This window comes from Borostomias antarcticus, assembly GCF_949987555.1.
Source record: "Borostomias antarcticus genome assembly, contig: scaffold_86, whole genome shotgun sequence".
NCBI lineage: Eukaryota > Metazoa > Chordata > Actinopteri > Stomiiformes > Stomiidae > Borostomias > Borostomias antarcticus.
In genome coordinates this window covers 209,013-229,087 of record NW_028176652.1, presented here as the reverse complement: position 1 = coordinate 229,087, position 20,075 = coordinate 209,013, and the positions used below count along the sequence as shown (strand labels likewise).

At 41.3% G+C, this 20,075-nt stretch overlaps 1 pseudogene across 1 annotated transcript; it reads right to left on the bottom strand.

Annotated features, from left to right (window-relative positions):
• Positions 1–259: 259 nt before the first annotated feature.
• On the bottom strand, positions 260–736 carry LOC311328224 (profilin-2-like; annotated as a pseudogene). The gene has a single exon. The product of its transcript is annotated as a profilin-2-like (transcript).
• Between the last annotated feature and the right edge of the window lie 19,339 nt (positions 737–20,075).

Here is a 20,075-nt window from a genome sequence, read left to right as displayed (position 1 = left end):
CTCTTCAAAATGAGTCAAGCCTGAGTGCTGCAAAGGTAAACACTGTTGTCACTGATGTATGTGAAGTATTATCCACTGATATGGAAATTGAACCAGAGCCACCAAGCTTGAATTCTGTCACATCACATGATGCTCCTCAAAGTGAGTCAAGGTCAACTGCAGCAACGACAGTGATGAACACTGATGCCACCAATGTCTCTGACAACATATTACAGAAACAATGTATACTTGAATTCTAACTAATCCCGGACATACGGCCAATACAATGGGGGTGATTGAGAGTGAACTGCTAAGTGGATGGATGGGTAGAGACTGCTTTAATTCCCGGTCTTCCTCAGGTAATCAGCCATGTTAAATGCTTGCTTGTTGAGCTGTCCGCCATGGACCCCCTCCTTTCCCATGACTAAAACCAATGCTTTTCCAGCCTTTCCTAGAGAAACGTTGTATGTTGCCCCCCCCCACTGCTCTTTGTCCTGATGTCCATTGTCCAGTCGCCGTCAATCTGGAGGCTGTCTCTGATGACTGAGCACTTTTGCTGGCCCAAGGTGAGCCCGTTGGTGAAGAAGTTCTGTCTGTCCTTCCCCACAATTACATCAATTTCTTGAGACGTTATATTGTGAAAAGTACCACCGGCATGTGCTGCCCAAACGTATTTGGCGTCCGTATACCCAACAATGGCGGAATCTTGACAGCTGCCATCGGCCATCAGGTTATCCACGTAGCTTTGCCAAGACATATTTGATGGACAATAAAGCTCCCTATGAACTGAGAAATGTAGGTTCAGTGATTAGCCAGGAACAGCCAATGTTAAATTGCTGACAGGTCAATTTAGTGTCTCCAATTTTACCCACACTTCGACGTTCGCTAACGTCTCAAGATTTCTTCTTCCAGATTGATCAGTCATTCTGTAGCAACAGACTTAACTAGATAATTAATTTTTTTCATCTGCATTATTGTAAATATGTAGTTTTGGAAGGAATTTAGATACTTTTTAAATGTATTCAGTTCCCATGGTAACATTGTAGACAAGACTGAAGACGGGCTGAGATCAGAGCGAGATGACAGACAACACAGTGTGTGAGTGACATGTTGCTGTGTTTCAGGTGGTGGGTCGCTGTCTGTGGCCAATGTTAGCGGAGGCAGCGTGGAGCTTGTGCCGCCGCTCAGGGTGACCGACTCTCACGTGGTGGTGGACGTTACTGGCCTGTCCCAGTGTGGCCTGGTGAGATGTTTCACCCCCTCCCTCACCATTCATGATTCTATACTTTACTTACATCAGTGATAACTAATACAACATGAAGCTCTATTCAGCTCCTGATGGGTTTATGATCTATGATCTAGATATGTGATCTATATGGATGGAAAACATATGTCTGTCTGCCGGCCAGGTCCACTCTCCGACTTTGTGAAAGGGGGATTTTAACAACACACACACGTTTGTTAAATCGACTGACATCTCGTGAGATGAGATTAGGAGTGTTGGGGTTTCATTAGATGAGCACCACACTACCCCCCACCTTAGACTCCCCCGTTTAGTTGCTACCTTTTGTTTGTTCCCTGTAGTTTTAATAAATAGCCTTTGGTCCTAGTATTCAGTGTCCGTCGGCATAACGAGTACAAAACACCCACTTTATACAAGTTAAATACAGCGAGAAATAGAAATAAAGAGCTGTATTTAACTTGTATAAAGTGGGTGTTTTGTACTCGTTATGCCGACGGACACTGAATACTAGGACCAAAGGCTGAGGTGCCCACCCACATCCATTGTATGACCAAAACGGTGGTAAAGCAATTATCAGACTTTCTCAAAAGTGCTAGTTTTGTCAACGTTTTGATCTGAACCATTGTATATGATCATAAGTAACCTTAAAACAGGGCTAAACATGCATTTTCCCTTTACTACTCCTTTAACATTTGTGATATTTGAATGTTCCTGACGAAGCTTGTAACCTACCGTGCGTTTCACGTTTTAACATTTTTTTACTTTTGTGATATTTGAATGAATTGAAGAATATTTTTGACTTGACCACTTGGAAATATTGTAATAAAAGCTTTGTTCAGTTTTCATTTGTCTGAACTGTATTGTGTAGCCTACATTTTAAATAGACTTTTAACTACCTGCGGTTTTCTCATCATTTGGGGTGACCATCTGTCATGTGGGGTAACCAGCGTTTGGCAATATCTGTACTAAATTCAAAATAGAATATCCATCAGTTTAAACTCAAATATTAATCAATGGTATACTATGCTTAAAGGACAATGCTCGTATTTGACAACCTGGACCTTATTTACGACATATTATAAGACGTTTGACTCACCGAGATCACTTTGGTGTAGTTCGGAGGCCGGTAGAAGAAATTTAAAATCCAGCGCGAGCCAGTATATCCATGTAACGGCGGTGGTCGGGGCAACGAGAATGCAGCTTCTAAAATTCTATTTTCTGCCGCGAAACGGTTTTTTTCATCAATCCGTCTTGATGAATCGCTAGTTCATCAAGTGGCCTGCCATTTTCCAGACAGTTTCCAACGGATATCGCGAAGCGATCTGCCGTGTCAGGTTAAAAGTATACACACCCAGGGATAGATTTGATTATCACATGCATCATGTCAAAATCAAAACTATTGAGCCTCCATGGATGCCTGTCTTAATATAGTTTTGCGTTTTTTACCTCCAGGCAGAAGCAGTTGATGCTTGCCGCTGATCTGACAGATGAGCATGACGAACTCTAGCGAGTCAGAGCTGAGCAGGACATAACTATCAGCCAGCAGAGCAACAGGATCAGACAGCTGGTGGGAAACTAGGGAAGAGGATATACTAGAAACTATTGATGTCAGAAACTTAGCTTACACATATTACTGATCAATAATTATTCAGAAGAGAGATTATCTTACTGTAGTTTATTTAGTGGGGGCTGGTCACATGACAATCTTTAGTTATGGTGAGAAGCGATGATGGCACAGAACCAGTTCAAGATTAGACCTGCTAGGGGACTGGACATTCCTATGTCCGATTAAGCAACTTAACAGCTGTTATTGCTCCTTACTGCTGACTAAGTCAACCGAGACCATTCTCTGACCTTCTATGCCCTTAGACTGACTTTACTGTAGTCAAACCTGACTTTATATAAACAGCAATGAAACTGGTGAAGTTCTGCACCAATAAACCACTTCACTATCACATGATGTTTCATTCATTTTGTCAGGCCTTAGACTGTGTGCAAACTGCAGATATTTTATGTAGTGGATAAGTTACCCAGAGCGGATTTTGTGTAGAAGAAGAGATGCGGCTCTCGCAAAGTGTATTTCGTTTCCATAACAACAATCTAGACTCTACCCAAGTACGATAGGCTACATTATCCCTTACGTTTTATCTTGTAACCAACCCTTACATTATTTACTTGCACTTAGCAACTTTTTGGCTTTTACTGTCATGTCAAAAAGTACAAAGATTGCTCTGGCTGTAGCCTATTTAGAGGCTGAAGAGGAGAGAGTTGGTCGGACTTGATTATGGGTTCACGATATCCTCCGTGCCTGCTATCCCACCTCCGTCATGATTGGTCGTCTGATAAAAATATGCTCCACGTCATAGCTTTTGTGCACTTTTTCTCAAAAAGTTGAACTATTTTCAACTTCAGGAATCCGCTCTGGCCAGCGCACAGCGCAAATGCGCAGCGCATTTCAATATCCGCCCACATTTTGATCTTTTACCATAGCTTTGAATGGAACATAAGCTGCCGAAATCCGCAGCGCATTTTAAAAATACCCATAGTGTGTACTAGGGATGGGAATTTCGACTAATTTTAAAACCGAGTAACCTAACCTGATCCTACTCGAGTAAACCGATTACTCAAAAAAAAAGATTACTCAAAAAAAGATACCGTCCAGACAGAGCGCATTGAACCCCGGCCCCCTCGGAGGGGAATACGTTTTTTTCCGCCGTTATTACCGTGGCGGTGCTTTCATGTCTCGTCCATGTCCTTGCAAATAAACATACTTAAAAGCTGATGTGTGGTTGGATGCATTACTTATCATCAGATTGAATAACCCACAGGTTTTCATGAAGCTATCGGAATCTAAAAACACAGCCTTTTAATGTGGATGCACTGCCCAGCTCATAGCCTATTAAGCCTATCGTTAGGCTACACTGAAAACTCTAAGCCTACAATATGCAACCAGACCTCTAATTTACTAATCAAAATTAAGTATTAAACCAAGCCTTTACTGCCGATGCCGGATAACAAGTGAATACATTTTTAGCGTTATATAAAAAGCACCGCGGCCCTCACGCCTATTTCCAATTTATTGGACAATAATGGATGTTTCGGCGTCAAGCCTTCATTAGAGAAATGTCCATGCAAAACTAAATAGATTTATTGAACAACAGGCCTATTCATTCAATATTTATTCATAGCAGGCTGGAAAACTATAGGAGTAGGCTATACGCGCATGGGCCTGTGCTGGTACTCGCTGTCTTTTTCAGCACCACCTCCGGGCTCATTACCAACATGATCATCCTACCGCTAAATGATGGGAGTGCTGCTTGGAGCCAGAGTACAAAGTCCACTCACACCACTGCCTACTATGCACAGTATGCAGATAAACAACATCAGAGACCCGGTACCAGCGTTTAATTGTCAAAACAAAACAAATGAAGTGGCATATATACTCACTAGTTCTCTCATAGGCTACCTACGCTGTGAAAGTCCGAGGCTCGATCCATAAAATGCTTTAACACTATGCAAAACCACGGTGTAGTTTGATCCGAAAATGCTTAACAGTATGGAAAACTGAACCATGGACAGCTAGCATTAGCAAGCCCATGGGCTAATTATTGCTAGTTTTCGTGACCACTTAACTTTGCACCCAAGAACTGTGTCCAAGTAAATAAATATAGCTTTTAAAACGTAACCAGTTAGCTGGCTAGACAGTAATCAACTAGTAATCAGTCATCACTGCCCCTGACAGCTGGCTGCATTTATTATTTTTACGATCGGTGCACTTTCAGATATTCAGTTTAATAGCCAGGCAGGGGTTCCCCCAGGATCCCCAGACAACTGACGAGTCATGCCCTATCTAATATCTGACGAGTCATGCCCTATCTAATATCTGACGAGTCATGCCCTATCTAATATCTGACGAGTCATGCCCTATCTAATATCTGATGAGTATATCTGATGAGTCATGCCCTATCTAATATCTGATGAGTCATGCCCTATCTAATATCTGATGAGTCATGCCCTATATCTGATGAGTCATGCCCTATCTAATATCTGATGAGTCATGCCCTATCTAATATCTGACGAGTCATGCCCTATATCTGATGAGTCATGCCCTATCTAATATCTGATGAGTCATGCCCTATCTAATATCTGACGAGTCATGCCCTATCTAATATCTGATGAGTCATGCCCTATCTAATATCTGATGAGTCATGCCCTATCTAATATCTGATCATCGGTTGCCTGAAAGAGCCGCAGTGATGTTGGCAGCGCCTTTCTGAAAAGTTGAGATGGCAATGTTTTCAAAACGCCGGAGAGCTCGAAAAAAAGACTCCATATACAGCGCTTTTCTCCAGGCGCGCTTTCACGGCCAAACATGCCATATTATATAGCCTTTAGATTAACCGAGTAGTGTTTATTTTCCGACTAGCAGATTGCCTACTCGGGTACTCGAGTACTCGGTTAACCGTGCACATCCCTAGTAATAACAGAATGCAACGGTACTTCCCTTTGTCTGGCTGTCAAGAATGTGGAGCACGAGCTCCGCCCAGCGGCCAGACCCGCGAACTGCAGTTCATAGCAGGAAGTTAGAACGTGCTTCGTCATAAAGCGGGAGAAGGGATTTTTTTTGGCAGTTGACCATCTGTTTGAGTTGAATTAACTAAAGTGTTTTCCTCCCTTTTTAGTTTAACCATGGATGATGAAATCACCGCACTCGTTGTCGATAACGGCTCCGGCATGTGCAAAGTGTTTACGTAGCGAGCTAAATATTTACTAATTCTAGCAGTATTTGGATGCTTTTAAAAATGCTAATTTAACAGAACAATCAAAAGCATACGTTATCATAAGCTAGCTGCTATATTGAACCGAGGGGGTGAACACCATGCTGTTTTTATTTGCCCTTATGTGACCCTAACCAATGTTGACCTACCGTTCTGTTGCCTGTCTCTCCAGGGATGGATGGTGGGTATGGGCCAGAAGGACAGCTACATAGGTGATGAGGCTCAAAGCAAGAGGGGTATCCTGACCCTGAAGTACCCCATCGAGCACGGTATTGACCGAAAAAACTGGACAGAGCGAGGGCTGCCAGCAACACTGCACGAGCCTTATGTTTAAATTGTTTTGGTCATTAAAGTACAGAGAAAAGATAATTGACAGAGCGACTTAGTTACATATCTCTCTTTCACAGAAACGTGTTTGTGGGTGTGTGTTCATGGCACACTGTCTATGCAGTCCTCAGTCTAGTCCTAAATCTAATCCTTGTAGTCTGCGATAATACAGTCTGACACTGCACTGCAGTATTGTGATAGTATTTGACCTCCCCTCAGGTCATGGTGACAATGTCAGGTGCTTCTACTGTGACGGAGGGCTGAGGAACTGGGAGCCAGCGGATGACCCCTGGCAGGAGCACACCAAGTGGTTCCCACGGTAATCTACAACAACCCGCCATTATGGGTGATATCAGAGAGGAGTGCGATCGTACGGTTCTTCTCATATGGCTCGTCTTTCTCAGATGTGAGTTTCTGATCGGGACGAGAGGGCAGGAGTACGTCAGTAACATCCAGGATATCCACTTCAACGTGGGCGACACCAGGGGAAGTCCTCTCATCCCTCCCTGTTATCCTTGGGTTGAGCTGGCGACCTACCTCTGCCCCAAGGGCTCGTAGGCTTCCCACTCTACCACCAACCAAGTCAACTGGTAGACGTGCTCACATTGTCAATGTGGGTGAAAGAGAGCTCTGGGGGTCTCTCTGGATGTGCTGAATAGAGCTGGTGACACTATGGTGGGTGTGATTCCGGAGAATCAGCGGAGAGGAGTTTCAGGTTACAGGGTTTATTTTCCAGTAGAACAGGACATTGTTGCGTTGTGTCTATGTGTGTGTGTGGTCTAAAGAGAGAAAAGGAAATAACTGAAATAATATGAATAATAATTACTAAATAATATGGCTAGGCCTAACATAGGTTACTAATACACCTACACTCACTCAAAAGGGTTCAAAGTAGGCTAATATCAGTGCAGTACAATATCATTCCACAGAATGGCACTCTAACCAAGTTGAACTATAGGCCAGCATTACGGCACAACAGGACAGATGCTATTATGGTAGCTAAAGATAGCATACATGAAACTGGCTTAACTAAATATCAAGCTACACATTCAAGGAATAATAAACAGCGATGTCTAATCTAAAACAGCAAACAACCATGCAAGGCTACATTTCTGAGGAACTACGTTAGCATGAGACTGATAACTAGCATTAGCTTTAGGCTACATCGTCATATTAGGTTAGTAGTTAACATAGGTCTAACGTCTAGCTTACAGACAGTAAAGTAAATAAACAATAGATTAACTTACGTTCTGGCAATAACGCACACTGGTTATTAAAGGCAATTGTGAGACTAACTCCTCAAACTCCGAAGTTACCAGCTACCAATAACGGAGAATGCTAGAAGCAAATAATAATCTGTCCAAATGATAATGATAATAAGGGCTTTCCTACAAAGCCCATTGACTTCCATTTAAAATTTGTATAATTTTATTTTAATCATAGCCTTCTATTTCAGGTAATTTGCTTATTGGTAGGAAATCCACTCGAACAATTGCATCACTGCATGTTGCAAATACATGTTGTTGCACGCCAGTTTTGCAAAACACAATTAATTTATTTTTTATTCACATAAGATTTTATTTGAGATTTTGCTGAGATTTGTTATTTTAATGTAAATTGGTTCTGATATGTGTCATTAAAATGTGTATATTTTTGTATGTGTCATTAAAATGTGTATCTTTGTGTTTGACCGAGTTGTGATTTCATAGATGCTTTGTATGAAGGGGGACTGGTTGGCGATACAGTAAATATCTAGTCATCATTACTAATTAAACTAAGTAAAAACTAAAAAGGTATCTGCCCCTTGAGATCAGCACTACTGAAGCGGACCGCTCCAACCACCAACTGTAGCCTCAATACTGTTAGCTCTATAAGATTATTATCTTTGTGTTATTATTATTATCATCATTAATATTACTGATACAGGCAAACCTGTGATACATGATGTGTACAATACACATTTGTATACTGTATACAAATGTGGTTAGTGATTCTGAAACTAACATTCAGTATGTTAGAATGAGGTAAAACATTCAGTTCAACACAGGATTTGTATGAGATTATACAACCGCAGCATGTTCTTGTTGTTAATTTGGTATAGGATGTTGAGATTTCGGAAAGGCGACGTTTGGAGCTTTTTCGGAATGGCGAACCTTCGGAATAACGACCTTTCAGCAAGGCTCCGAACCGGTTCAAGGAACGGAAACGAAAACCGAAAACGAACGGTATTTTACGAGGAACAGAAACAGGAACGAAAACGAAATGGTCTTTAATTGTTCCAGAACAGAAACGTTAATTTTAAATCTTTAAAACCGGTTAATAACGTTATTTTTTCGTTCTTTGCAGTAGGCCTATATAACTTAAAAATAATTGTAAAAAAGAAGAAAGCTGAGCCTTTTATGGCCGAATAGGCTAAATTAAATTAATTAAATTTGTAGCCTACATCTTGTCCTGTTTTTGTAATGTAGCCTAGGCCCCTAAATCTGTTATTTCACAGTCAGGATCTTAAATGCTTGCTTAGCGAAATGAAGAGATTTAGATATTACAACAACACCATAGCCTAGTTCCGACTAGGGATGTGCGCAGCGACTATTTTCACTGACGACTAGACGGTGGTTTTGTAACCGATTACATGACTAGTCTAAAAACAGGATTCCCAAGTTTCTACAACAAGTGCTATTTAGAAAAATTGAGGATGTTTCTCAAACTCTGCAAGCTAAGATGCATGACTATTCTTGATGTTTCCAACTACTCAGCAGCAGCCAATTAGCATGCGTTGCGCAGGGCTGTCACACTCTCCTTTGTTTACCAGTGCAAAACAGTATTTCAGCCTGTCCTTACAGCTTATTACTTAGCAAAGATATCAATGTGATTTATTTTGTTTAATTGAAGAAGAGTAGGCTAGCCTATAGCCTGTAATGTTTCAGTAGAAGAGTAGGCTAGCCTATAGCCTGTAATGTTTCAGTAGAAGAGTAGGCTAGCCTATAGCCTGTAATGATTCAGTAGGCTAAAACTAGATTTCACATAAAGACCGCGGATGTCAGAGAGGGCAATAACGTTCGAAGGCAAATTTATTTAACATTGGTCCACAAAGAATGATGCAAATAATAAAGTGAAAGAAATAATAGCCTACTGTGCAAATATAATGTTTTATATGGACCTGCGTGTCTGCAATAAAGTTCCTCTATCTTTATAACCAATTCAGCGGAAGCCTATTTTCACTCGTTGCGCATCTCGCTCCAATTATGGTTTGGCCATTTAAAACACGGAGTACAGTTGCTTGGATGTATACTAGTATGATGTATACTAGTATGCATAAACCTATGTTTTGCGAATTTAATGGTCTGCCTCCTTCAGAGTTCAACTCGACAATTAGGCTGTGAAAGCGAGCGCGCCTCTTGGAATCTAGTCATAGCCTATTGTTGCACAGATTTCTGTCACGTCTTGACTTTCACAAATCAAATGATTAGGCTACATTAATTAATATGAGCACACTTTAGTGACAATGTGCCGTGCAACCCTGATCATTGAATAGCATAAGTTAAATGACTATAATATTAAAGACCGCGGATGTCAGACGATAGGCTACGTATTACGCGTATAGGCGCCAAATCCGGAGCTCCCATACAAAAGGAACGCAGCATAAACAATAGGGATTGTTTATGCTGCGTTCCTTTTGTATGGGAGCTCCGGATTTGGCGCCTATAATTTCGTTTTTAAGCCCTGCCTTTCAGAGCTTTTCGGAATAGCGAACCTTCGGAATGGCAAGGTATATCCAGTCCGACGATTTTGTCGGAATGGCAGTATTTCATACTGGAGACAATCTGTACTGCTAATATTAGCTAACTTGCGAGTTAATAGAGATAAGTAAAAAAAATAAATATATATATATATATAAATAAAATAAAATCTAAAATAGTAATATACCAGTAAGTAACCAAATAATCAACAAGTTCTTTTTTAATCTTCAATTCAGACTGGTCACATCAACTGACTTTACTTTACTAAATATCATTAAACAATAAGCACAAACATAACATAACACGGCTCCTGTAGAACATGGACATACAACATGTAAAGGCGTGTGTGCACATGTGTTACGACCCAGCTCGCTTTAGAGTCATAACAATGAGGGACACACCCAAAGCAAGTTTTAGAGAATTTATTAATAATTAAACTATGAATGGAAAACATGAACAAAAATAAAGATGAAGTGTGGTAGTCAGTATTTCAGAGGTATAGTGTAGTGCATGGATGAAAAGAGAGCAGTGAGTGTGGGCCTGTCTTGTCAAGAAAAGCAGTGGAATTCATACCAGAACACAGAACCCCACAAGGAGGATCTGGGAGTCATCACAAGGGACTGCAGACTGTATGACCAACCAGAAAAGGATGTCCATCCAAAAGAGGGCCAGATTCTGTAAAAGAAAACGAAATAAAACACACAAAGAGATTAGATTGCAATATGTTGTAACTTACAAAGCCGGCACGGCACGAAAAACATTCACAACATATTTCAAATTACTTAGTCGAATTCTGCTTCATATATGATCTGATGGATTTTCAGCTTGGTCATGGCCCTCTTCTGGATGGATATCCTTTTTAGAGCAGGAAGCATCCAGGAAGGCCATGAGTGGGTGCGTTAAGTAGCTGAGCGCTCACTCTTAGAATGCTCACTTTGAGCGCTTTTTAAAACCACGGAGCGCTGAGTTGCTGGGAGACGAGAACTTTTCACCTGTTGTCAATCATGTGTGATTAGCGAGCAGCGTCGTAAAGATTCCCAAGCCAAAACGCGCCCCTAGTTAGTGTGAATGCTTTAGAGCATTCACACTATAGTTATCCAGTTCTTTATAGTTTTTTATTATTATTATTATTCTTACTTCTTCTTCCGTACGTTTTTTGGCTCTGTAGCTCCTTCATACTTTGAGCTATTTAAACCATTCAAGTATCAACATGTTCAGCTTGTTAAGGACATTATCGGAATCTTTTCAGAGATTCAATGGGGGAGTTTTGAAACCTTCAGCCTTCAACCCCTTCATACTTTGAGCTACTGTAACCATTCAACTATCAAAATGTTCAGCTCTTTAAGGTCTTTGTGGGATATCTTTCAGATTTTGAATATATTTTATACTTTTGAAAATATTCAGCTTTTTCAATATTTTTTTTGCAATGGAAGTCTATGGCTGGACCTTGAAATTCTCTTCAGCTTTGAAACCTATCTCCTCCTTCATTTTTTGTGCTAGAAACCTCCTTCAAAGTTTAAAATGTTCAGGACCTTTAGCACATTTAACGCATTCAACATATTTTTAAAATTCCTTATAGTTTTTATGTAATTTAAGTTTGTTTTGGACCTTTTTTAACATTGAAGCGGATGAGAGGATGCTCGGTGTCAGTTGAGATTTGAATTTGATGCTCAGTGTCAGTTGAGATTTGAATTTGGGGACACGCGCAGGCTCTCTGTACAGGCATCCTTTTATGACTACTGTGGTAGCATTCATATTCCTTCCTTCCTTCCTTCCATCCTTCCTTCCTTTCATCCATCCTTCCTTCTTTCCTTCCTTCCTTCCTTCCTTCCTTATATTCAAAGAAATATTCAGAATGACACTTTTTCAGGCTGTTAACTCATATTAATATATTTTCTCCTCTTTCAGCTATTGAACTCAATAAAACTTTGAGTTATGATGAGTGGTCTAATTTATTTTTGAGTGTAGTACTAGCAGTACTTATAACAAACACCTACTGCTTTTCCCTGCTACTGCTTCTAACCTCAACTTCCATACAACACCTCCACAGCTACTGCTCGGCCCCGGAGTGGGCTATAGACACATGGGCTGTGTTCGGAATCGCTCCCTATTCACTATATAGTGCACTATATAGGGCGTCAGCCATTTTGTTTGTAGTGTCCGAATTCTCCACGGAATTTTCGTTCCCTATATAGTCCACTATTTATTACCCACAAGTCACCTTGATTTCCAGGGTACAGTGCATGTACCCTACATTTTCTCCGGTATACCACAATGCAATGCAGTTGAGTTGTCTCGCGAAGAGGGCTGTGAACGGAGGATGGCGGCGGCAACTTTCGTGTATAAATTTAAGGAACTCTAGCTTGCGGAGCTAAATCGTAAACATGTAATGTTTGTAAACATGTTACTTGATCGTGCGCTTCATAGCTAGCTAAGTAGCGCGGCTATAGCCAACGTTACATCTTGCAATTAACAGACAGGACCAAAGTAGAAAAACCACACATGCACATGATTATAATTTACATTTCAACACTTTATTTGGGATTTAACATTCAAAATGAACACACAAAAGCAAATCTGATACTACCTGAGTGAGTACATCTCAACCTGCAGCGTGAATGCTCCCTGTTAGACTTGTTTGTTTACACGAGGGCGCATCCGCCTGCATCACACGAATGACCGACGCATTTTTGTGACGTTCGGTGTAGTGTCCGAATACTCCTTAAACCATTCCCTAGGTAGTTCACTACATAGTGAACCCTATATAGGGAATAGGGAGTGAGGGAACGAGGGAGCGATTCCGAACACAGCCATGGTCTCAAATGAGGGGTGCATGGGGATGGCCTGGCAATCACTGACCTGCCCCCCACAACCTCTGACCTGAGGGGGCGGAGTCTCGCCACCACGCCACTATCCACGCCACCGTCCCCACATCTCAGACCCTGACTTGACTAAAGATGCAGTTTTCACGGTTGGGTGCATGTGGGTGGCCCGGGGAGCAGTACACTGTCCTCGACCGGCTCTGACCCGCGGGGGCGGAGTCTCGTCACCACGCCACTATCCACGCCACTGTTCCCACATCTCAGCCCCTGAGTGAGCTACAGACACACTCTGTTGGGTGCATGAAGACTGCCCGGATGTCAGTGCACTGCCCTCGACCTGCTCTGACTGGAGGGGGCGGAGTCTCGCCATCACGCCACTATCCACGCCACTAACCTCACAACACAGCCTCTGAGGTGGCTAGAGACACACGGTCTTCACTGGTGAAGGCAAGTGGGTAGCCCGGTGCGGCCTACACTGTCCACAACCGGCTCTGACCCGAGGGGGCGGAGTCTCGCCACCACGCCACTATCCACGCCACAGACACCACAACTAAGACCCTGAATGATCTACAGACACACGGTCTTCACTGGTGGATGCATGGACATGGCTCGGATGTCATTGCACTGACCCCGACCTGTTTTGACCGTAGGGGGCGGAGTCTCGCCATCACGCCACTAACACGCCAGAGACCTCACAACACAGCCTCTGAGGTGGCTAGAGACACACGGTCTTCACTGGTAGCCCGGCATGGCCCAGTGTCCACGACTGGCAATGACTCGAGGGGGCGGAGTCTCGCCACCACGCCACGGACACCACAACTCAGCCCTTGAGTGGGCTAGAGACACATGATTTTCACGGGTGGGTGCATGGAGATCACCAAGAGGTCACTGTTCTGTCCCCGATGGGTTGTGACCCAAGGGGGCGGAGTCTTTCCACCATGCCACTATCCACGCCATGGACCACATAACTCAGCCCATGTGGTCTAGAGACACACGGTCTTCACCATCTGGTGCATAGAGATTGCCCAGAGATCACTGTACTGTCCCCGACAGGCTTCCAAGGGTTTAAGCTATACATTCCATCATTTATTCCATCTTTCAGCTTTGACAGTATTACTCTATTGCTCATCTTTCAAGCTAAAGGCTCAGTTAAAGGCTTAAACTACTCAGGTTGAAAAGTTTAAAAGTATTTAAGTTCTTAGCTTCTTTAGGTAATGCAGTTCCAATTCTGCCAGTTTCACATTTCAGCTAAGCTTCCAGGTTTTCCAGCCTACAAGCTTTTTAGCAATATATTCCATCATTTATTCCATGTTCCAGCTTTGACAGTATTACAGTTTATCTTCCAGCTTTTGTAGCAATGTATTTAAGTTTTTAGCTTCTTTAGGCAATGCAATTCAGCTTCCAATTCTGCCAGTTTCACAGTTCAGCTAAGCTTCAAGGTTTTTTAGCTTCCAGGCTTTTCAGCTTTCAGGATTTTCAGCTTCCAGGATTTTCAAACATTCAGGTGTGATGCATTTGACATTTCAGATTTTTCACATTCATGCATTTTCAGCAATGCTTTTGTTATTCAGTTCAGCTGCTCAGCATTCACACGCATTTTCTGCAGGAAATGCAATTTTCTAGTTTTATACTGCACTGTGTGTTATTTCATAGAAATTCACTGTATTATCTTACAGATCTTTTTAGTTTTTCTATATTAAGTGTAAATGCCATAGATAAATGTAAAAATAAATATAAATACATACATAAATACAGTAAAAACCTTTAGTTATTCTACAGACAATTTATTTTTAAATACAATGTTTGATATATATTCTCTGTATTTTTACAGTCCAACTGTTGTAGAATAAAAAAACACCATCTTATTATAAAACATCTCAACTATATTAAATAAATGTATAAATCTTCAGAAAAATTTTAAAATATTGCAGAAATAACTTAAAATTAGGTAGTTTAAATAATGATTTGTTTTCATACGGGATTATTTAGTAAATTCATAGGATTATCCAGTCTACCCACAATAACTCCCCATCAAAGTACAGATTTTTGGATGTTAACACAAAACAATAATGCAAAATTATATTCAAATTACCCTATTTTAAATCTCTAACAATATCCTGTCAGCTTTAGGCTTTTACTTTATGTGATTATCCCATCTATTTACACAAAATTCCTATTAAATATTGGGTTTATACTGTACAATAAAAGTAACATCATGTGATATCTTACAGAAACAATTTTAACATATTACTTTATATTAATATTTGCTAGTAATTACAAGAAAGGGTGCTCAGAGCACAGCCCTCCACCCGTGAATGCATTTTGTTGGTGTAACAGAGTGGAAGTGGTTACTCCTCAGTCTAAATAACTCATTTGCACCATTGAAGAGTAACCTTTTTGGTGGCGTAACTGGTAGTTTTTTTATTACTGGTGGTCAGGTAATAAAGACTGTTACTGTTGCCTACCTCAGTCACCTTTACTCCTGCTGCCCCCAGCAATGATCAAGTACATCATCTGATGATGCTCTCTTTGTGGTGTTACCCACCTCAACCATCTTGTGGTGGATTCATCACCACAGCACACCAATGTTTGTTGCAGGTAGGTTCTATATACCCACTACACAGTGCTTAATTTTAGCTTTCTGTATGTTATTTTTATGTATTAAGGATTTTGAATTAAAAAAACAAAAAAACAACAATCATAAGCATGCATAGAAAGATAAGGTAATATTTTTTGCGAAAACAGCATACAGTTGTAGTAGTTGTAGTAGTAGTTGATATCTATGTATCTTAAGCTGAATTTACTCCTCATTCTAACAAAGAGACAATGTTCTTACAAAAACATCTTGCTCAGAATTCCATTCAAAAAACCCAAATAATATTTTGCCCAGGATGTCAGACTGATGACAGTGCAGCCAGACAGCCACTTGGCCACTGGGGCAGTATAGTAAATCAAGCAGAATAATGGGTACTAAGCAACTATCCTAGAGGCGGAGGCAATGGGCTACTATCCAATGTCTACTGGTTTTCCCATAATGCATGGGGTTTACCTTATATAAACATTATTTGACTATAAACATAGTTTAGGTCTTGATGCACAGCAAAGCATATGGTGCACCAGTAGAAATTTGTGAGCCCTTTGGTGCTTAAACCAAACTTCTTAAGACGCCACAGGAAGTACAATCTCTGTTGTGCTTTCTTGAGGGTGCACTTGGTGTTCAGGGACCATGTGAGAGTGTCTGAGATGTGTGTACCGAGAAATCTAAAGCCGTCAACAACCCTCACAGATGCTCCATCGATGATAATTGGAGTGTGATCAGTTGTAGTCTTCTTAAAGTCGACAATGATTTCTTTATTCTTACTGACTAAAGACTTACATACTGACAAATATCTCTGAATGATTGACTCCATTTACAATTATGTCTTTCCTGTTTGACACAGGACCAGCCTAGTCTCGCAATATCAGACTTTGCTGATCTCTGCCTCTGAAAGTCTGGAGATATCTCAATTGAAAATCTAAGATTCATTAGAGCTGCATGACATCAGATTGTAGTCAGACCCCCCCCCCCCTTTTTGGACAAAAACAGGCATAAAGGAGGTGGAATCGGGCGGGACTTGCCATCCATTTGAACGTGCCACCATTCAGATTTAATGTTGTTCACCACCGGATGACTGCTCTGATCTATAGGGTGAAGGACACGCCTTAACAGAAATGATGTCCTCCCCCTATCCTTGTCCCTAGAGAAACCAGATCAAAACATTGAAAATGGATGTCCCTAAAAACTGGATTGGTTCTGCAATGCATCTCTTGTAGACATTGTTACTAGCCCCTTTTAGCAACAGAATCTGGATGAATGCCCCGTCTCTATGAGCACAGCATTAAAAGACCTGGCAAGTGCTCTTCGAAGTATAGTTAAACCAATTAATATAATTGTGAGTTTATGTATAGTTGATATACCTTATAAAAATAATGTACTAGCATGTGTTAAAGGTGTACAAAAACATTCAAGTAGAAAGTACAATACTATAACCTCTTGCAAGTATATTTATTGGGATAAAAAAAAAAGCATCAGCTGTCCCCATCTATCCATTATCCATCCGTCTCTCCAATCTCTATTCTCCATCCCCGTCTCTCCCATCTCTCTATTCTCCATCCCCGTCTCTCCAATCTCTCTATTCTCCATCTCTCCCTCCTCTCCCCATCTCTCTATTCTCCATCTCTCCCTCCTACCTCCCTACTCTCTCTATTCTCCATCTCTCCCTCCTACCTCCCATCTCTCTATTCTCCATCTCTCCCATCTCTCCATTCTCCATCTCTCCCTCCTACCTCCCTCCTCTCTATTCTCCATCTCTTCCATCTCTCTATTCTCTCCCCTCCTCTCTCCCCATCTCTATTCTCCATCTCTCCCCTCCTCCCTCCTCTCCCTATTCTCCATCTCTCCCTCCTCTCTCTATTCTCCATCTCTCCCTCCTCTCTCTATTCTCAATCTCTCCCTCCTCTCTCTATTCTCCATCTCTCCCTCCTCTCTATTCTCCATCTCTCCCTCCTCTCTATTCTCCATCTCTTCATTCTTTATCTCTCCCCATCTCTCTATTCTCCATCTCTCCCTCCTCTCTATTCTCCATCTCTCCCTCCTCTCTATTCTCCATCTCTCCATTCTTTATCTCTCCCCATCTCTATATTCTCAATCTCTCCCCATCTCTCTTCTCCATCCTTCCCTCCTCTCTATGGCATTTTCTCATCACTCTCTATCCCCATAAGATACATAAGACAAGGGTAAACATAATCCTTTCAAAATTACACAAATAAAAATTTGACTAAACACTCCTCTATTCTCCATCCCTCACTCCCCTCTATTCTCCATCTCTCCCCATCCCTCTATTCTCCATATCTCTATTATCTATCTCTTCCCATCTCTCTATTCTCCACCTCTCACCATCTCTCAATTTTCCATCTCTCCCATCCCTATATTCTCCATCTCTCCCCATCTCTTTATTCTCCATCTCCCCCATCTCTTTATTCTCCATCTCTTCCCATCTCTTTATTCTCCCTCCTCTCCCCATCTCTCTCTCCCCTCATTTCTCCATTCTCCATCTCTCCCTCCTATCTCCCTCCTCTCTCTATTCTCCCTCTCTCCCCATCTCTATTCTTCATCCTTCCCTCCTCTCTTTGACCCCAAGACTCATAACCCTTTCAAAATTACACAAATAAACATTTGAATAAACACAAACTGAATGTTGATGACAATCGGCCTACAACAGCACATTCTTCGAACCAGCTATTGGTACAAAACAACGAAAAGTAAAACAATATCAAGACCACATCCTACATGCTGCATCATTAAGGTATCTTAGAAAATCTGAAAACATAGCATGATGTGTCACTCACTTTCTGTACAATCCAAAAGAGTAAACAAACATAACAGCGCCCCCTTTTGGACAATCAGTGGCATTTTAACAATACTAGAACGGTACAATGGGACACATTATACATTTTCTATGGAACGCGACTTTCTTCTTATTCATTAGCAATAGAACCTATGACTCAGTATCTATGGAACCCACTTATTATTCATGGTCTATGGAAGCCCTCTTCCTTCCAGTGCTGACTTTTTCTGGTTTTGCTTCATGTATTACTCCAGGCCTGATGTCTCTGGATTCTCTGTAATACACACAAACAGAAATACTAAAGTTTGACAATTCTTCAGAAGGAGACTGACATTCTTTGGATTAGTGTTTGGTGTTTGAAACTCAAACATAATAAACCCCTAGCCTCATGAGACCATCCTGATATCTCACGTCGTTTCACTCACCACATCAGTCTTGCAAAGCTCCATAGAGAAACATTTGGAATCTACCAGAAAATTAACGGCCAATCAGTGTGGTTTAGGTGTGATGAAAGCGAGAAGGGAGAGTATTTCTTGAAAAAAGGGCAAAGAACGGCACTGAAGGATTTATTTTCACTCTTCTCCCGACTTCGTTACGTTAAGAATTTGATTCACCCAAATAGACGATGTTTGACAGATTCATCCAAACACCTGCCAAGTAGTTTTGAAAGTGCCCACCTTTTCCAAACACCCCCTCACCCCCATGTAAATCATGAAATTGGAAATGCCAGGTAAAAAGGGCTTCATCAAGCTACAATGTGTCCTTTTTTGATTTAGGTAAAGGGACATGAAATCAATCACAAGGAATCAAATGAATGAACAACAAACTCACCAGTCACTACATCCAGTGCTCATGCTCTGATATCTTCGATATGAGTGACAGGACCTTGGGATTGACTGCAAGACTCTTCTTATTGCCTTGTTTCTGTACTTTTGAGCCCTTGTCCGGATTGATCTTGAACATGCATCTGTTGGTTGAGTGGTACATCAATGGTTTGACATCGTTGTCAAATGGTGTACATTTACACAATTCTGTTCATTCATGGCAGTATACTGTGATGCTTCTGTTGCCTAGTGTGTGCTGCTCTCAAATGTTTGAAAGAATTGGCTTTTTTCCTCTGGATCCTAGTGAACAGCAGTGTCTTGGTGTGTTCTGCTTTGCTTGCATGCTGCTTTAAATGGGCTTTATAAATCAAAGTTCAGTTGAGCTTGCAATAAGCAATCAGAACCACTCGAATTCAGAATAAGGGCGGTCTTGCCAACTAAACGTTGCTGAATAAGTAAACAATATTTGAACCTGTAGAGTCTGAAGATTTGAAGTCTCCACCTTGGCATTTGTTACCAGGACAACTGTGGGAACAAATACTTGAAAGTTTTGCAGGGGCCTAGATGCTAAGCTTTCAACCAATAGCTACCTTTTGTTACCCTCAGGTTAAGATAAGATAAGACTTAATTTCCCCCCAGGGGGAAATTAGGCGTTTCAGCTTTGAAAAATTACAAAGGTTGGAAAGAAGAGACACTGCAAAACAGCTCTGCCTCAAGTTAGACTGCATGCTTATTGGCCAAATTTCCAATAGTGTTGGAGCCGTGTTTGTTGACACTCAGTTACTGTCACTCATGCCCTGCCTTTTGATTCACTCTCAAAAACTCTGCTACAAAGACGACAAAATATACAATTACCTTTGAAGGAACTCCATTGTTGCTCCAAGCTCTACAGGGTAGTCAATGTTGAGGGCTTAGTAGGTCATGAACATGTCATTAACTGCCTCTGTGAAAGTCGAGATTCTGTCATTAACCACC